Below are 18,778 nucleotides of genomic sequence, written 5' to 3' on the forward strand. Positions count from 1 at the left end.
CACTGGTAGACAGGGAGAACAGAGGGTCAAGCTGGGCTTCAGGGATGTAAGTGCTGTGTCTCAGACTCCGCAGACACAGCAAGCAATGCTTCTGCTTTCCTATAGGTTAGCTGAGATTTGAATATGGATTAAAGCAGGCTATCTGTTTGAAGTGTGTGTGATGGTGGAATGTTCTTATCTCCATAATTGAGGGAATTTATCTTTCATCCAACGGTCTGCTTCTGGATTTGCATGTGATAGGGTTAAAATGTTTCCCCTCTCCTCCTAGCTCTATCTGATCAGACCTCTTCCATGAATCCAGACCTTTCCACTAACCTCCACACTATTGTAACTTCTAGGTTGAATTAAGACTGAGATGTACATGTGGCTAAAGCTGAAGGACACACAAAGCTATAGCGGACTGCATATTTGTTTGGTAGTGCTAACAATCAGGGAACATATCATGCCTGTTATTCAGCTATGCTAGATTACAAATAGTTTTCAGACACAGCTACCAGACATCCTCTTTCCCCAGTAGCTGCTACAGTTGTAAGCTTGAAAACTTAAGCTACTCATCCCTCAACTTTAATCATCTCTGTTCCAATAGCGCGGCATCAATGGAGGGTCCTCTATTCTAGTGATTCCTTCTCCAAATGATCAGATAGAGAATGTATTTGGTGACCTATAGTGTATGCTGCAAGTCTCCTCTTTTCTCATGCTTTTACCTGAGGATAGCAAAACTAGATACATTTTAGGAACTATTTTTGAAATAATGTGCGTTTTATAATGTGTATCTGCACCAGAGTTAGAATATTAAGTACATCAAATAAACACAGAAAAGTAGGCTGTACAAGATAAGCAAATAAGATCATCAACTGTTTAGGACCCCTAAAAATAGACTGAATAATGTAAGCAAGAACAATTTGAGCCATTTTTAAGTTTACCTGATTTTGTTAGTTAGAACTGGAATACTTTGTCATTTTAATTATTTGTGTATTTTCAAATGTTATACTTGGATGGCATTCAAGAATGAGAAATATCCTATGCTTCATGCACAAAAACTGTTCAGATCTACTTTGTAAAGATGAGAACTTAATTGTTTTGTTAACAGACCACAGTAGCTGGTTCATAAAAGTCAAGAATGTTTATAAGTAAATAAGTGTAGTAGTATTTTCAAATGCGTTAGAACAGTGGTTTTCAATTTTTTTCATATGAAGGTACCTAGACATTTCAAATGGAGGTGCAGATCCCTTTGCAAATCTTAGACATGGTCTGCGGACCACAGGCTGAAAATCCGTGCATTAGAACAAAGTCAGTGTGTGTAACAGCATCACTTAATACCAGAACAAATGTAAAAAGCAACACCTAAAACTAAGAACCCACGACTCTTAACTACAATACAAATCAAGTGCTGCTTCTCACTAGAAAATAAATTTCGAGTTCATGAAAGTAGCTTGCTGTTCACAATATCCAAATACTGTATATTTGTTTCATACCAATTTTGTCCTTAACCATTTGCAAATGCTGTTTTCCCGCATATATACTGCGAAAGATGACAATATTGCTCCATTTGGTTTTACACCAGCATGAGTGATATCAGCGGTAATGTGCACATTTTTGGAATGTGCCAGTTAACCCCAGCTACAGAGTCCCCGTAAAACATTTTTGGGAAGCCCTGCACAATAACAAAAAGGCCACTTAAAACACTAAATTTGAAGAATGTTAACATCCAGATCATCATTTTAATCTATATGGGGCCTAAATTAAATGCATCGGTTTAAAACATTTTGATCCAAGACTAAAATGACTGCATCTTGCATAGTCTCTCCCCCTCATCCACTACTTTAAAATGAGAATACACTATCAAGGACAAACCTACAAAAGAATTTCAAAAAGGTGTACCCTTTAAAACAGTAAACATTCACCTAAAATAGATTTAAATCTAGTTTTAATAAGTGAAGTAATTTAGAACCTGCTTTACCCAGTATTCATTTCATATAACCTTTATAGTATGTTTTCACCAAATACTCAGTGAAGTTACAGGCCAATAGATTCCATTTTTTTCTTCTGAATGTATGTTTTTTTAATATGTAATTAACCTATGAATTTTGAAGCCACAGTCCAGACAGTCTCCAACTTTCATTTTAAATGAGCTAGAACAGTTATCTGGATAACTTTGAAACCAACAGTATTTAGCATTTATATACACAATTTGAGAACATAAATGGCTAACAAAAAAAAGTAATATAGTAAGTACATGCAAGCAAATCTTATACTTGGGGCACAAGTTGCCCACTATGTAAACCGGTTAAGATCCTTGTAAAGCATGGCACAAGTGGCTCTCTCTTTCATGCAAGAGGAGGCTGGAGGCAAATTGGTGCAATAGGGTTAATTCCAGTTCAGAGCCTGCCAGAGTGACCAAGAAAGAAACAAATGGGTGGATCAAAGCCAAGAGTGAGTAAAAAAAATATATATATATATATTGCTCTGAAGAGCATGTTTGGGAAAATGTTAATGTTTAAGAAAAATTAGACACCTCTTTCAATTAAATATTTAAAAACTGTTCTTGTATTCCCAACGCCTTTACAACCGTTGTGTGTGCGCGTGTGTTTAGTTACAAAATTGAATTATGTTTGTGTTTCACAAATATTTTCTGTTTTGAGTGTAGGGGAAAGGTGATTTTAATTAAGTTGGGAGTATATGTCAGTCATAAACCGAAGTTATCACTACAGTAATTACTTATCTTAATTGTTGAAAAATACTATAACAAATTACCATAAAGTGTAAAGAAAACATCTTTACATGACAACTTCTTATTCCTTGTTATAAATGCTTTGTTGTTTGGAGGAAGATTTTCTTGTGATTCCATTTTTAGATGACTCAATCCTCAAAGGCAAACACTCACATAAGATAAGGAAAACAAATTGGTTTAATTTTAAAAACAAAAAACTGTTTTATACTTTTCAATGTAGTATCTAAAAAGACATTAGGTGTGAGCACATACCATATTGAAAAACACGAAAGTACAGCTACCTCTGAAATGGAACATAGGCACCAGTACGTGCAATCACAAAAACATATCTTTTATTAAAGGCTAATTAACTGGCCTGTGGGAGGGTCTTTATGAAATTTTAATTGCAGGTACCATAACTGCTTACTCTCTATTATTTTAACCATGAAATAAATTTCCATGGCTTCAAATTCAGTCAACTTGGTAGAAACTTCCCTTCTGCCAAAACAACAGTAGATTCTAGGGATAAGACTAATTTTATATGACTACAAGATATAGGATTCTTATCTGATTTGAAAAGACACAAGAAGATGATTCTTTTAACACATTACTGGAGAAAACTGGACACAAAAATCATAACTAAAGCTACTTAAACGCTATAGAAGAGACATACAAAAAATGCTAAGATCTGTGTGAAAAGTATGAAGGGTTCAAGTATAGTTTCAGACACAGGCTGTGTACAAAAAAACTTGTAATACTGCGTTTGTACAACTGGCTATAAGATTAAGATACAAACAAATGTGCTTGAATATATCAAGTTAAAACTGTGCCCTTTTGTAAGAGTTTAAAAACCAAAGGAACCTGTCAGTTCAGTTATATGCTGTGCTGAAATGTAAAATCTCCAAGAGGGAGGAGGAGCTTCACTATGCTCCAAATTATAAAGAACAATCATAGAATATCAGGGTTGGAAGGGACCTCGGGAGATCATCTAGTCCAACCCCCTACTCAAAATCAGGACCAATCACCAATTTTTGCCCCAGATCCCTGAATGGCTCCCTCAAACATTGAACTCACAACCCCAGGTTTAGCAGGCCAATGCTCAAACCACTGAGCTATTCCTTCCTCCAATATAAATACTCTTTCATTTATATAAAATTCTTGAACCAGAAGAATCTCTACCTATAACAAGACCAATGATATAAACCTAAAATCTGCCCATCAGATCTCAACTTAACAAGGAAGTGAAGATAAACTTTATATATTGTCTCACTGTTTCTTTGTACTTCCCAGTCTGTATTCATCTGTTGTCTCATGTCTCCTATTTCTATTGTCATCTCTTTGGGGCAGGGACCATCATTTTTGTTCTGTGTTTGCACGGTGCCAAGTTCTTGGGGTCCTGGCATATTACTAGGGCTCCTACTCACTATGGTAATAAATAATATCAGACAAAAAATCAGGGTATTTTTTTTTTTTTGCACAAAACCAGACAACTGGCTACTAATCTCACTTTGCATTGTGGCAAGAGAATCAATTACTTTGAAGTTTAATACATCTATTTGTTGAAATGTACGTATACACAAATATACTTGTGCCTTGGGATAAGGTTTTATCTTACAACTTGTGAATATGATACTAAAGCAAAAGGTATCATGAACAGTCGAAGATACTTTCCTTACCCACTACAGCTTTTTCCAAATAATATGCTACCTAGTTTACATTTTATGAAATATAACAAAAGATATATTTGGAGAATTTTCCAAAAAAGCCCACAACACAGCCACAGAAAACTCCAGATTATGTGTACAACCTGACAAACTGTTACAAATTACATTCTTAACCTGAAAGTGAAGACTACTATTAGCACAGGACCTCAAAGGCCCAAACATGGCCCTGTGCATTCCCTAATCCCTGGCCACTCTAATTTAGTTCAGCCGATAACTGTCTGCCCCCCGGCGAGGAGCCATTATGCCAGCCAGTGATCACTGGAGAGCTGCAACAATTCAATTACAAACCCTAGCCTAGGCACATCTTGACATAACCCACTGAGCACCTCCCAGGCCAAGGAGAGGAAGAAATGGCATATAGCATGCATCCACACTGGAATCCTCAGCTACAAACTTCAGGCAGCTTTACACACCCTCTCTACCACCAAAGGACCAAAACCAAAAGATACATAACACAGCAATGAATTGCAGGCAGGGGAAAAGAAAAAGTAAATAAAAAAAAAATTACGAGGACAAAAAATAACCAAAAACTCAGGAAGATACACACTGCAAGGTATCTAATACAATATTACACATCCTGCATCTTTTAAGATATACAATAAGAGCTTTGTTATTTGGCATGTTTGGGGAAATGGGGTGCTGGTAAGTAAAAAATTCCAGTTAACTAAGAGGGAGGGAGTTTGAGTGTGGGTGGGGGCTCAGGGCTGGGGCAAAAGTGCCGGATCCGGGTGGCGCTCATCTCAGGCAGCTCCCCGCAAGTGGTGACGTCCCTGCTGCTCCTAGGTGGAGGCGCAGCTAGGTGGCTCCGAGGAGCCAGCGCTCGGGGCCAGGGCAGCGCACAGAGCCACCTAGCAGTATCTCCACTAGGAGCAACAGGGCTATGTTGACACTTGCGGGAAGCCACCCAAGAGTACCACCCAGATCCAACATTCAGAACCACAACCCCTTCCCTTAGCCCCCTCCACACCTAAACTCCAATGTAGAGCCAACACCCTGCATCCCCTCCTGCACTCCGGACCTCTCATGGCCATTCCTCTGCCTAGGAGCAGCAGGGACATGTCGCCACTTCCAGGGAGCCAAGTGGAGCCAGGTAGGGAGCCTGCTGGCCCCGCGCCAAACAGACTATAAACCGGACTTTCAATGAAGGTCAGAAATGCTGGTTTATAGAGATTTACAGTTAGTAAAGTGCCAGATAACACAGCTTCTACTGTGATACAGTACATTTTTAGGGGGAAGTTGATAGCAACACCTATATTTAGATTATCTTACACTTCCCATTATAAAAGATTCTTGCAGCTTTTTTTTTTTCTTCCTTTTGAGATTGTCTAACACATTGATACTCAGACTGATGCTTGCGACCTGCAAGTGGATCTTTAACATGTCTCCTGTGGCTCTTTACAGCACATTATATTAAAACACTAATTTAATTATTAAGCAATCTAAGTTATTAACCAATCAGGATGCTTTCACTACGTTATTAACCAATTGTAGTTGATAAAATAATAATACTTGGTTAGTCATTTTGCTGAGAGAATAATTATAAACTAAAGTTTTTCCCGTCATGCTATTTAAATATGAATACATAGTATTATAGCAAATGAAAATTCATTCATGCTACTGTGGCTCTTTTGGGTAATGTTGATGCTAATTTGGCTCCTGAACCACTGAGATCTAACACAGCAACTCTTTGTAGCAGGCCTTTGATATTCTCCCATGAATTTCTGCTCAAGTTTGACAGAATTATAAACTTAAAAACCGTCATTTCCATTTTCTTGCCTGTGTCTCTGGTACAGTGCCAACTGAACTCAAGCATTCTAAACAGCCAGGCCCCCACTGCCACCAAAGCAGAAGCAACAGTACACACTGTAATGGGAACACCTGGCAGCTGCAGACAGAGGGATGCAGGACAGCTCTAAACCAGGCCAGGCTCCTACAACAGCCCAGCACATGGCCCCAGCTTCAGATTCCCACACACTTGGGGCACCACATGAGGCAAGAAATCCCCCAGCTCCTGCAGACAAAAAGAGATGTGATCTGGGTTCCCACTGAGCATCAGTGGACCATTTCCATTCCAGGATAACAGCCTACTTCTGCTGCTAACTTGTACATATGCATACGATACATCTTTAATTATGTAACATACTATTATTTCTGTAAGACCTCTGCTCTATTCAGTGCACAGCTGGACACAAAAGCAGACATAATTAAAAAGACTGACAACTGTAAATGTGGACTGTTCAAATTTTCAAGCAACTGTCTTGACAACTTAAATAACTCTCAGTGTTTTTGTATGTGATAATATATTCAGATTTACATTCAACAAAACATCAATGGAAGGTACTAGTTACACACAATGTTGTCAAACTAACTGTGGTAAAACTTTTCCATGTTATGATTGATTTCTGACCTGTGGGTGTAGCATTAATATTCAGTTTTCCAATTAAAGTTCCCTGTCCAGTGCACAAGGCAAAAAAATTAGATGCTGAGAATGGAGAGGGGTGAGAGGGTAAAGTAGGGGGAAACAGTAGAACAGACAGTGCAAACCAAGCTAACAATCTACAGATTGCTGGCTGAGGACCTGCAGAGCTGGAAGAGGAGGCATTTCTAGGGAAGTAAAGGTATTTTGGGAAGCATGAAAGAAAAGATAACAGCCACCTCATCTGAACAGCAGAGAACATTTTGAGATGTTGGCAGTCACTGACCTGCAGTGTGAAGGCAGATGGTCACATGATGTTTAGAGTCAGCTAACAATGCTCTCTTGGAGTCGCGCTTCTTTGTTTAATGTGGGCTGGCCTTCACTTATTTTGGACCAGTTGAATTTACCTTGGAGATAATGATAGTCTCATCTGTTGTGTCCAGAGGAGAAATATCCACAAAGGACCGTTTGACCTTATTCAAGGGTTTATAATCTTTCTATAGTGCCTTGGAAAGTGTAGTGTTGTTTTTGGACTTCTCAAATTAATCAGTAACCTTATCCAGCTTTAACTCCAAATATCTTTCTGACCAAATGCTTGGAAGCAGCCAAATATTGCTTAGCTTTAATACCTACTTTCCATTAAAAGGAACCACATTGTAACTGCAGGAAATGGTATTATCTATCATTGATTTGGCAGAGAATCCTAGTGTTAATGAAATCTTGTGCTTGGATGCTCCTGAACCCAGAGACTTTTAATTCTTTTTTGGAAAGCTATCCCTCAGTGTACTTGTCCAGGCTGGAACAGCTCTGGCAAACAGAACTGACGAGACCACTGGAGCTGCAGCTGCTGCTATGCAACTTCTCTGTCACCTACTTATTTATACAGGCTTTGGGATGGAAAACCCTCCTCCAGAAAGAGAAGTGTTCTTTTCATGAACAATTCAATTGCATGCACCTTGGGAAGAATAGCAATGTCCACTTTACTCTGATGTATATCATAAGATGTGAACCTGTTCCTATATGTTCTGTTCTCTACATATTTTTACAACACTTAGCACAATGAGATCCCAATCCCAAGTGGGGCTTTGTCTCACTTCTCCTTTGTTCTTCCTCATCCAGATTCTTTCAGGATGGCTCCTTAGAAGGATAGTTCAAGGAAATGGCAGTCCTCTGGACATGGCCTTCAAGTGCTGTGTAAGGATGAGTTTCCTCTGAATTTTTTCAACTGGGTAAGGTTCCTATGAGTTGACCCTCTTCTCAGGAAATGGCAGCACCACCTCCCATACCTCTTGTGTTTGGAATTTTTTCTTCTTTTGGGAGGGGCAGAACTTACAACTCACTAGATCAATTGTACAGGAAAAGAAAAAGACAGACATCTTTTGGATCTTTTAACTGAAGTCTTTGTGGAATATCATTGACCCTGGAATTAGTACTAGAATAATTTGTATGGAGAGTGTAAAGCAAAGTCCATTGGACACCGATTTGGGCTTTCCCGATTTGTGTACAGGGACCTTGTTTCCCTGTCCTGTATATCCCTTTGTGAGATGGGATTTCTACCTGGGTACCCCTAGACTACATGGGTCAGGCCCAAAATTTTAAAATCATCTTATTATTTTTGAACGTTTGGGGTTGGAATGTTTTGTTTAAAATGAAGCATTCTATTGAGAAAAACAAATACTTGGTTCATACAAGCATGGGGAGGGGTTCTTAACATTAAATATAACAAACTTTTTGAAGCTACACATTCTTCAGCTATACAATTTAAAAATACGCAAAACTGTTTACAAATTTGTAAGATAAGATGCTACTCAGAGCCCGTGTAATGTATTTCAGACCACAATTGCATTTTGAACTGCTGAAAGTAGGGGAGTTGCAAAGAAAAAGGGTCTGTCATAATTAACTGTAGGTGCACCAGAGGGAGTCAGTATAATAAAAAGTATCAGCCTTCAACTGTAAAATTACTAATCCCAGTAATACAGTACATTAAACATGCTATTTGAGATCTATGCCAACTTAAACTACCACATATGGCATATCTATCTCATTATCACAGTTTGTGTTTTCATATGCAGAGCTGTTCTAGTTTTTAAACAACATGTCAAAAAAAAATCACCATTTTATCTGAAAACATCATAGGACTATGAAACAGATTTTAGGAGAAAATGCCATCCTTCACAAAAGCTCTAAGTCAATGCTGCATTTTTAATGTGCAATAGAATAAGTCAGAGGTGCTAAGAAATAAGTTTAAATGTCAAAATAAATCTTAACCTTTTCATGTCTAGTTGTCTATCTTTTTTTGGGATGGGGTAAGTGATGCTTTTGGCTTTTTAGTAGCAAAGACAGGATTCAAGCACAAAATGATTTTCAGTTCTAAGAACTCAAGTTTCTAAAAACAATTCAGTTTTTTTAAATATTTCCAAACTACATTTCACTTTAAGGAGTTAATTCTTCCAGTTGAAACAATCTGTCATTTTAGCTGAAAAAGTTGTTATTGAGTCAAATAAGTCATTTCACAGTTTTACTTTACTCTACTGAAAACAACATTATGTAGTAACACTTGTGCAGAAAAGTCAGACTTCACTTGTGTTCATTCCTCATGTGCAATTTGACCTGACTCCACACAATTGCTTTTGCAAAATCATACATTCTAACTGCATTTCCATACAAATCATGCACTGAATATTTGATTTCAGATTCCCCAGCTGGTGCTCAGTGCCACATCAGCTGCTCAGTTTTGGGGTTTTTTTTAAATGTTTCTTTGTGTAAGTAGCCAAAGAGTTCTGACTTAAGATTGAACACTAAATAGTTTTGGTCCCCTTTTCAATTTGTAAACAGTGCTGTGTATTTTTACGTATAATTTGTTTCCATCCACAACTTAATTTAACAGACATTTTAGTAATCATTTTTAATAAAAGTCTTTACTAATTATGCTGAACACATTTTTGTTCTGTTAATGAATTCAGATTAAGGATTAGTATAACAAACTCAAGATTTAAATGATGAACTATATTTTCCATCCGGTCAACACGCCATGAAATTATGATCTGATTCAGTTCTCAAAGTTAGTGGGAATTTTACCATTGACTTCAATAGAAGCAGAATCAGACCCAGATAGTTGGGCATTCTAGAAGTACATCCAGTGGAGGTAGTAAAAATAAAAAAAATGGAGTTTACTTAAATTAATGATCATAAATCATTTTCAGATGAACATCAAGTCCTCGATTCTGCAAACAACTGACTTCAGTAGAACCACTCGCATGTTTAAAGTTAAGCACGTGTGTAAGTGTTTGCAGGAACAGGGACCAAAAAGGGCAAGTTTCTTTATGGAAGAAATTAAAAACAACAAAAAGAACCAAACCTAGATTAAAGGACACTCATCTTTGAAAAAAAATCAGATTTTTGCCTGAAATTATTTAACCTTAGCATTCAGTCATTCAACTATAATACCTGAAACTTAGCAACATAAAAACCTTTCAGTTTATAAATCTAACATCATCATGTTGTATATGAACTGTTTCACTACTTTCCTGCATATTTAACCAATTTCTTCCTTGCTGAAAAATTCCATATAAACATCAGGGCTTTCTGTTTAATATTAAATTTTAAAAAATATTTTTTAAACAAGTTCATGGAAACAATTTCATTGAAGAAAGCTTTTGTGAAACAAGGTTTAATGAAACCTACATTGACAAATTTGTTTTAAAAATTATTACAAAATGACCACAAAGAATTGAAAATATGTAACAATATTTCAGAGGCATAAAGAAAGAAAAAGTAAATCTTTCACTCAAGCTTAGAAACCCACCCACATGAGTCAAATAGCCCTGACAAGGTTGGCAATAACTGAAACATGCTTGCAAAGTATTGGTTATATATGGTACATGCTAGGGATTTGTTGTGTTTCTAATGACAGGAGAACTAATTTTTCCTCATTAATAAATTAAAACCTAATCTTTAGTTTAAAGAAACACTGTAATTTCACTTCAGCCTAAAAGACAAGATGCACACGTTTAGCAGGTTTATGACGACGACCTACAGAAAGTTTCCCCTATTCTCAGAAAATCTGTAGTTGTAATTGAATATATTGCTAAGTGTTAATTGATGCAGAGTTGTATACAATATTTAGCGCTATTCTTGTACTCAATATTTATATGGAGAAAAAAGGTATCCCTCTAATTAAATCTCGTACAGATTTACAAGGTTGAACCTTTCAGGCAACTTCTATTAAAACTGTTCATGTCTGGAAAAAACACTCACCTCCTTTGGAGAAAGAAAATGAGAGCAACACAATATCCAGAGCAAAGTGATGCCACTTCCCTAACCATGAATATGAACATTTTTAAAAGAGAAGGTAGAAATCTATCCCCCCGCAGCTCTCAATCCCCTAAGCCATTCAATTTCTCTTTTCTGAGTCAAGTTCCATAGAACTGCAAAAACCCGATACTGCTATTTAATTACTCCATCATACAACTCTCCCCCAACTAAAAAAGAAAAATCCAAAATAATTTAACACACCAATGTGGGGATATTCAGACTGGACATTTATTCCCTCCATCTCAGCACTTACCTGAAGTTAGTTCTTGGGTGCAAAAGCTGATGGGATCTTAGTATCAAGTGAGGAAGAGTCTTCACACATCTCACTGGGAGGCATGGCCAAATGGGAAAGAAACGTTCACTATCACATGCATGCACACATACACCTTGAAAGACATAAGAACTTTCATTCTTTTCAGCTGAAAACCATAAGAAGAGCTAGGAAGCTGCAAAGAACAGTATCCAGCACTTCTACTCTGTATGTCAGACTAGGAGTAAAGTGTTAGATCAGGTCTCTCCTAAAATAGTCTGAAGCAGGCCTGATGAAATACCTGACTTCGTCAAGCACAGGCTTCAGAGCCCAAGTTCCAGTATAGACAACTTCAAAGCACTGTCTACTCAGCTATTTTTAAAGCACAAGCGTGAGCCTGGCTTACTCAAGTCTGTTCATCTGGCCTGGGAGGCTCACTGCCATGAACTATGTAGACATACTCTAGTAGGTCATTCATTCCCAGAAGAATCAGCTACAGCAAAATCAGGAATTACTCCTCCCAACCCTGGAAGGCCAAATTCTCTTCTCAACCGGAGCAGAGAAGAAAGGAGGTGATAATCCCCTTAGAATGCAGTATTTAGCATTCTGTCTGGTAAAAGAAAAAAAAATGAAAATTGTTGTCCTCTAAAGAGATTATCACAATGGAACCTGCTTATAGCAAAGTGAAACTTCACATAAAATGAGTGAAGCTTCAATAAACAGAAATAAATTACTGAAATGTACTCAAGTATGGTCACATAAACCCACCCTAGATCGGAAACCTACTGACCGCTATTCCGACCTACCTGCCTCTAGCTTTCATCCAGATCATACCACTCGATCCATTGTCTACAGCCAAGCGCTACGATATAACCGCATTTGCTCCAACCCCTCAGACAGAGACAAACACCTACAAGATCTCTATCATGCATTCCTACAACTACAATACCCACCTGCTGAAGTGAAGAAACAGATTGACAGAGCCAGAAGAGTACCCAGAAGTCACCTACTACAGGACAGGCCCAACAAAGAAAACAACAGAACGCCACTAGCCATCACCTTCAGCCCCCAACTAAAACCTCTCCAACGCATCATCAAGGATCTACAACCTATCCTGAAGGACGAGCCATCGCTCTCTCAGATCTTGGGAGACAGACCAGTCCTTGCTTACAGACAGCCCCCCAACCCGAAGCAAATACTCACCAGCAACCACACACCACACAACAGAACCACTAACCCAGGAACCTATCCTTGCAACAAAGCCCGTTGCCAACTCTGTCCACATATCTATTCAGGGGATACCATCATAGGGCCTAATCACATCAGCCACACTATCAGAGGCTCGTTCACCTGCGCATCTACCAATGTGATATATGCCATCATGTGCCAGCAATGCCCCTCTGCCATGTACATTGGCCAAACTGGACAGTCTCTACGTAAAAGAATGAATGGACACAAATCAGATGTCAAGAATTATAACATTCAAAAACCAGTTGGAGAACACTTCAATCTCTCTGGTCACTCGATCACAGACCTAAGAGTGGCTATACTTCAACAAAAAAGCTTCAAAAACAGACTCCAACGAGAGACTGCTGAATTGGAATTAATTTGCAAACTGGATACAATTAACTTAGGCTTGAATAGAGACTGGGAATGGATGAGTCATTACACAAAGTAAAACTATTTCCCCATGGTATTTCTCCCTCTCACCCACCCCCCACTGTTCCTCTGATATTCTTGTTAACTGCTGGAATTAGCCTACCTGCTTGTCACCATGAAAGGTTTTCCTCCCCCCCCCCCCCAGCTGTTGGTGATGGCTTATCTTAAGTGATCACTCTCCTTACGGTGTGTATGATAAACCCATTGTTTCATGTTCTCTGTGTGTGTGTGTGTGTGTATATATAAATCTCTCCTCTGTTTTTTCCACCAAATGCATCCGATGAAGTGAGCTGTAGCTCACGAAAGCTTATGCTCAAATAAATTTGTTAGTCTCTAAGGTGCCACAAGTACTCCTTTTCTTTTTGCGAATACAGACTAACACGGCTGCTACTCCGAATCAAGTATCTCTGTCTTTCATTATATACTCTTCAGAGGAGCTCTGTACCTATTTATCTGAAACCCCTTATTTTATCATCTATAAGCATGGTAGTCTGCTTTCTCACACAACAAGAACACACACATCCAAAATGGAATTCTAGGTGGCTACCTCCTGGTTTACCCATAAAGTATATTTTAATTCACTATAGATATATTAACTGTTACCCCATCTTACAATTAGCAATCTAATACGGTGTTTTGTCTTCGTGGCCTTACTCCCTTTTTAACAGTGTTTCTCAACCTTTTGATACCAAGGACCTGCTTGCTGCCTTCCAAAACTGTGTCAGAGAGATCTCAGGGACCAGTGCCAGTCCACAGACTGGTTGTTGAGAAACACTGTTCTATAGGGTGCAGTTCATACAAAATTTATATTAGCTACCAAACTCACCCTTATACATACAACACAAACACAAACTCTCTCTCTCTCTGATAGCAATCACCAGCCTGCTCTAAAAAGATTCTAATTCCCAAGAAAATAAGGAAATGTGCTCTACAGTTATTGAGCAAGTAGAAAAAAAAAGCCAACCCAAACCTCATGACTATTTCATAGTGCATGTAATTAACAAAAGAAGAGCTTCTTTATAAGTGAAACCTGGAGACATTTATAACATTATTAGTTACCAGTAACTAGAGTTTTCTACCTGTATTGACCACACATCCCAATTTTTAAAGTCAGTTTACTTTAGATTCTAAGAATAAGAACCCATTAAGATATTAACAACAGAGAGCTTCATAAGTAAAGCCAGAGGGAGCATTATCTAGTCTGATCCCCTACATAACACTGATGACAAAATTTCACCAAGCAATTCCTATATCACACCCGTAACTTCTGGTTGGGCCAACACTTCTTTTAGAAAGAAATTCAATTTTGATTTAAAGAGCAAATGATGGAAAATACACCATATCCCTTGATAAATTGTTCTAATGGTTTATTGCCCTCGCGGTTAAAACTTTCCACTGTGAGACACAGCATCCATGTCGCTAGTGGACATTCAAGTCAAAATCCAAATCCTAAAAATCTATGGTTTTCAGACAGCCAATCCAAATACCAAAAAGATATGTGCTCATGGTGCTCTCTACAATACAACACCATCAGCCGAGTTTTGCACAAACAGAAGCTTCAAAACTCAGTTTACTTGGGAAGCCAATAAGTAGAGTAGAATAGGTAATACTAGTCTACAGCAACATATAGACAGGCTTCTCAACCTAATAAAATCAAGTAAAGCAAAACAACTAAGGACTCAGTTTTAGTTTGTTTGGCTTTTGGATAGGGGAGGGCAGGAAGAAGATATACAAAAGGCCTCAACTTTCTCCATTTTTGCAGACTGAACTCTGTGCCCACAAACTGCAGGACGAGGTGATACCATTATATGTTCATCTCATCTGTTAGGCACCCAAATCAAAAATACTACCACTGGAACCCAAAGTTAACTGTAGGAACAAACTGAAAGCTGCTGTCTAACATCACAAACTAAATGTGTTTCCAATAGTAAAAGATGTCCATCTACTGAATTTTACATTTGAAAGAACACTACAGAAAACAAAAAATGACACCAGTCACCAAAATGCATAGTCAAATGTTATTTTAAGACCTTAGCCAAAATGAAGCTAATTAGATAAGAGTACATCTTACTACTGTTACCTATTAGACTATTATAATACACCTACCCATGGATAGATTTTAGAAAGATGATAACTAAGCTAGAGCAGAACATGGCTTCCTGATTAAACAAAGAACATCGAGAGCACATAAGATCAGTGCTTTGTAGCTGAAATTACTGTGCATGGGCTATTGAATGAAGATCACTGTGTTGATTTTAACCTATAACACCCCACATGATTTAAGATCTGGTTATATGAGAGACTGCCTATTTCTTTATGAAGGAGAGAGTGCTGTTTATCCATGAATCCTCTAGCAAGGCCCTTAAACTCTGAAACACACTTTCCCACTTGATATACCAAATTCCAGATCTGTTAGTCTACTGAACACCCTAACAAGTTCCACGTCTTTTCCCTGAATATTTGAGGATGAAGATATATGGGGGGAGGAAACAGAACTTTTATCCATTATTTTAATTATCTTGGCGTGTATTGTAGAACTGGAAGATGCTCTATTGTATTGCATATTGTGCAATTAACATAAAAGCAATGCAAATACTAGATAGATACTTGCAATGTTACAAATCTAGGGAAAATCTGGCATGCTTGAAGAAATAGAAGTCTGGTGTTTAACTTTTGACTCCTTGACTTTGCAATCTATATATTTCAAGTATACCACTTTTTCTTTAGCAATACAAGTACCCAAGTACTCATCTAATGCTTGTACTGCTTTAACAATAATACACAAGCTTCTATATTTAGATTCTATAAAAGATTCTTGCATCTGTTTTTGGAAACTCCAATACCTGTATTTGTAGCAGGTCATGGAAATTCAGCAAAGAGAAAGCTGGAAAAAGACTTTTTTTGTCTTATGAAATTCCATTCAGATTCAACTGTTATACACTGTTAAAAATTGCCATTTTCCTTCTCTGTGTTCCTCAGGAAAAATGTTGGCAGAATGTCAGAATAATTGAACATGAACATGCTGCCATCAAAGAAACAGCTACTACAACCACACATTGTGCTAGGAAGGCATGGGACCTCCAAGAGCACCTGTAGGTGAAGGCTGGAGAAAAAAAAATTTAGCTGGGCTGGATCTGGCACATGGTCCCAGCATCCCATCCCTCTCCTTCCGAGGGCATCACATAGGGCAGACACTCCCCTCAAACTCCTCCCAACCACCCAGCAAATGGCAGCAAGCTATCCCACCTCTGGAATAGCAGCCTTCTGCTGCAAACCAGCATTGCAGTCCTGTAGTTCAAGTGGCAGAAGTCTGTGCTTTAGTACTGAAGGTTCAGAGTTCAAACTCTGCTAACGATGCCTGCTACAAAATTTAACTTTTTTCCTATTTAAAAAAAATAAGTAGGACTGTCAATTAATCACAGTTAACTCAAGTGATTAACTCAAAAATTAATCATGATTAAAAAATTAATCGCAATTGCTGTTTTAACAACACTGTTAAACAATAGAATACCAATAGAAAAGTATTTTTAAATATACTGATTTCAATTACAACACAGAATACAAAGTGTACAGTGCTTACTTCATATTTTTTATTGCAAATATTTAGTGTAAAAAAATCGTATTTTTCAATTCACCTCATACAAGTACTGTAGTACAATCTCTATCGTAAAAGTGCAACTTACAAATGTAGATTTTTTGTTACACAACTGTATTCAAAAAGAAAAATGTAAAACTTTAGAGCATACAAGTCCACTCAGTCCTACTTCTTGTTCAACCAATCTCTCAGACAAACAAGTTTGTTTACATTTACAGGAGATACTGCTGCCTGCTTCTTATTTACAGTGTCACCTGAAAGTGAGCACACACCTTCGCTTGGGTCTTTTGTAGCCGGTACTGCAAGGTATTTATGTGCCAGATATGCAAAACATTTGTATGCTTCTTCACACTTCAGCCACCATTCCAGAGGACATGCTTCATGCTAATGACGCTCGTTAAAAAATGTGTTAATTAAATAAGTGACTGAACTCCTTGGGATAGAATTGTACGTCTCCTATGCTGTTTTACGCGCATTCTGCGATATATTTTATGTTATAGCAGTCTCGGATGAGGACCCAGCACATGTTTGGTTTAAGAACACTTTCACACCAGATTAGACAAAAAACACAAATAAGGTACCAATGTGAGATTTCTAAAGCACTCAACCCAAGGTTTAAGAATCCGAAGTGCCTACCAAAATCTGAGAGGGACGAGGTGTGGAGCATGCTTTCAGAAGTCTTAAAAGAGCAACACTCCAATGCAGAAACTACAGAATCCAAACCACCAATATTCTGCTGGTGGCATCTCACTAAGAGATGAAATAAACATGCGTTGGTCCACAGCTTTGGATCGTTATCGAGCAGAACCCATCAGTATGGACGCATGTCCTCTGGAATGGTGATTGAACCATGAAGTGATATATGAATCTTTAGCACATCTGACATGTATATATCTTGCAATGCTGGCAACAACAGTGCCATGTGAATGCCTGATCTCACTTTCAGGTGACAGATCAGAATTCAGCCAATCACTCGAACAAAAAAGAAGTAGAACTGAGTGAATTTGTAGGCTCTAAAGTTTTACATTGTGTTTTCTTTTTGAATACAGTTATGTAACAAAAAAAAAAATCTACATTTGTAAATTGCACTTTCATGATAAAGAGATTGCACTACAGTACTTGTATGAGGTGAAATAAAAATACATTTTTTTACAGTGCAAATATTTGTAATAAAAAACATGAAGCACTGTACACTTTGTATTCTGTACTGTAACTGAAATCAATCTGAAAATGTAGAAAACCTCCAAAAATATTTCAATAAAAGGTATTCTATTATAGTTTAATCACAATTATTTTTAATTGCTTGACAGCCCAAAAAAACCACCCCCACAAACTAAGAAATTATGTAAAAATATTGGAAGAAAAATGTTTAAAATCATGCACTCAAAAGATGGAACATACTAGATTTATGATTGCCTGCATAACCTTATTTCTCCCCCCCTTATGTGTATTCATGTGACAGAGGTTCTCAAATTGGAGGGCAAACAATGTATTCTGGGGGGGTAGGAAGGCCTCAGTATGAGAAGCTTGAGGAGAGGGGAAAAAAAAAAAAAAAAAAAAAAAAAAAAACTTACTGTGCATATTCAGAGCTGGGTGCCCAGCCAGCAGGTGCTGCTCTCCACTCTGCCTTCAGAGCTGGGCAGCCAGAAGTGCCCGGGGGGGGGAGGGATGTCAAACTACAGACACAAAGAAGGGGGGGCACAACCACAAGTTTGAGAACCACTGCATCATGACACTGTCTAATTATATGTTCACTTCCTGTCCCTCCCCTCATCCCCCTCCCCCAGAGAGAACTGATTCATTCAAGTCACACATTGGACACACAAAGGGAGCAGAATTAAGGTTGAACGAGCAACCATAAGACTGGCACTTTCTAACTTTCTAGTGATTCAGTTCACAACCTATGTAATTCTAGATAAACAGATCAATACATTCAAGTACTAGTAACTCTGATCTGCAGATATTTGGTAAAAAGGCAAGTCACATTGGTGAGGTGACAGGAAGGAAACTGTCTGCTGGCTAGACCTTACCTAGTTCTACAGACGGAAAACTCCAGTTTCCTACACTGTCAATACAGCATATTTCAAAAGAACTGGAGTCACTAGTGTGC

The 18,778-nt window shown here is 38.0% G+C and overlaps 1 protein-coding gene across 7 annotated transcripts in view; it reads right to left on the reverse strand.

Annotated features, from left to right (window-relative positions):
* NOVA1 (NOVA alternative splicing regulator 1) overlaps positions 1 to 18,778 on the reverse strand; it is a 217,056-nt gene that overhangs the window by 186,936 nt on the left and 11,342 nt on the right. The gene's annotated exons all lie outside the window — the stretch shown is intronic.

The sequence above is a fragment of the Dermochelys coriacea genome, chromosome 6 (assembly GCF_009764565.3).
Source record: "Dermochelys coriacea isolate rDerCor1 chromosome 6, rDerCor1.pri.v4, whole genome shotgun sequence".
Classification (NCBI taxonomy): domain Eukaryota; kingdom Metazoa; phylum Chordata; order Testudines; family Dermochelyidae; genus Dermochelys; species Dermochelys coriacea.